The following is a 1,999-nucleotide window of genomic DNA, read 5'->3' on the forward strand; positions in this document are numbered from 1 at the left end:
GTGCATTTAGTGTTTAACGGGGTGCCGGGCACTGAGGAGCTTGCGAGAGGTTTTGAGGCAAAGGAAATACAAACGGCTTATGTGCGTTTGAAGATGCTCAATCTCACGCAGAGGAGAGTGGGTTCCAACTCGGATGGGGCTCTGCACCCGGGTGGCAAAACTCTTGTGGGAAGTGGGAAGTCCGCTTCCCCACGGCTGGGGGGCGTCTGGGACTCAGGCCCGTCCCGCGCTGCGGGCAGGGGCGTATACTGGTCACAGTTGAGCACTGGCCGCTGAAACTGTCAGCCGCATCCCTCTGACCCAGGAAACCTTCGGGGACGCGCCCGTCGCAGGTTTCGTTTCAGCCAAAGCCTGGGAATGACGGGAACTCCATCCCCAGCGGATCCCTTTGCCAGTTCTGGTGTGGTGGTTCTCATTGCAGTGCTTACGAATATGAAGGTGACTTTCAGACAAAAAGACATCACACGTTCAGAGTCACCCACAATTAAGAAAAACCGGGATTTGAACCCAGGTCCTGCTCAATGCAAGGCCCCTGCTCCTGACCGCCAGGGCGCATGGCCTGGCCTGGCAGGGGGGGGCTTGGACCGTGGTCCGCGTGGCAGGGAGGGCATGGGGGGAACTGCCAGGGCGAGGCGCGAGGGCTTCGTGCCTGCTGTCCCCCAAAAGGCCTGGCGGAAGGGTGGGGAGGGAGCTTGGACCGACCTGGGACATTCCTAGGAATTAACCTGACATCCCAGGCATTCCCACTCGGCAGCCAAGGGTCTGTGGAACGGGGTGGGGAAGTTTCCACCTGCACTTTCCAGCCACCGGCAAGACGGAGACCCGACATCCGGCCCCCAGCCGATCGCTCGGAAGACGGGTCCAAAAGTAGCGAGTGCTGCCAAATTCCGCTTCCGGAAATCTTACTGCCCACAAACCCCAACAGCCCCCCCACTACGGCACACCTGCCAATGCTGGATAAAAGAAATGCGTCACCAGCTTGTAAGAAAATAAGGGAAGCCCCAGAAAGCTCAGCCCCTGGAAGGTTGAAAAGCAGGGCGGGCCCAGGTGCCAACGTCAGCAACCAAGGGGTGTGGGTTTTGTGGCCACGTAGAGACAGGGCCCTGGAGCTGAGGCCCGCACCCCAAACTGGCCGAGGCCAGGCTCCTGGGGCAAAGCCACAGCCATGGGGAAGGACCTGCCTGCAGAACAGACCACCCAGGAGGCCGGCAGATAGAGGCCCCGGGCTGGCCAGGAGTCACGTCCGAAATTACACAGAATCAGCCATGAAAGGGAGTCAGACGATACGAAAGGATGCCCGTGGCTTGAGATACGACCTGTGTCTGGCAGAGACTCTAAGACAAGGATGCGTAAGGTCAAAATGTGAAAGAAGGGGTCAGAAGCAGAAGGGGCAGGACACTGTCAAAACAGACGGGCCCATCTAAAAACAACGAAGATGATTTTGAGAACTGGAAAATAGTCACCAAAACTAGGGACAGGCAGACGTGGCCTTAGTGCGCTCTGCACATACTGCGTTTTTTACAAGACCTGCCTCCAGCAAAAGGATTACGACTCGCTGAAGGCTCAGATGACGGTTAGCGTTTTTTAGCAATAAAGTATTTCTTAAGTAAGGTAGCTATGTTGTTTTTAAGACAGAATGTTATTGCACACGGAAAAGACTACAGTATAAACATAGTTCTTTTTGTTTTTTTAAAGATTGGCACCTGAGCTAACAACTGTTGCCAATATTTCTTTTTTCTTTTTTTAATTGCTTTTTCTCCCCAAATCCCCCCAGCACATAGTTGTATATTTTAGTTGTGGGTCCTTCTAGTTGTGGCATGTGGGACGCCGCCTCAGTGTGGCCTGATGAGCGGTGCCATGTCCACGTCCAGGATCCGAACCAGCAATACCCTGGGCCGCCGAAGCAGAGCGTGCAAACCTAACCACTCGGCCACGGGGCTGGCCCCCTAAACATAATTTTTATATGCACTGGGAAACCAAAGATTTCGTGTGACTCACG

This window comes from Equus przewalskii, chromosome 6 (assembly GCF_037783145.1).
Source record: "Equus przewalskii isolate Varuska chromosome 6, EquPr2, whole genome shotgun sequence".
NCBI classification, from domain to species: domain Eukaryota; kingdom Metazoa; phylum Chordata; class Mammalia; order Perissodactyla; family Equidae; genus Equus; species Equus przewalskii.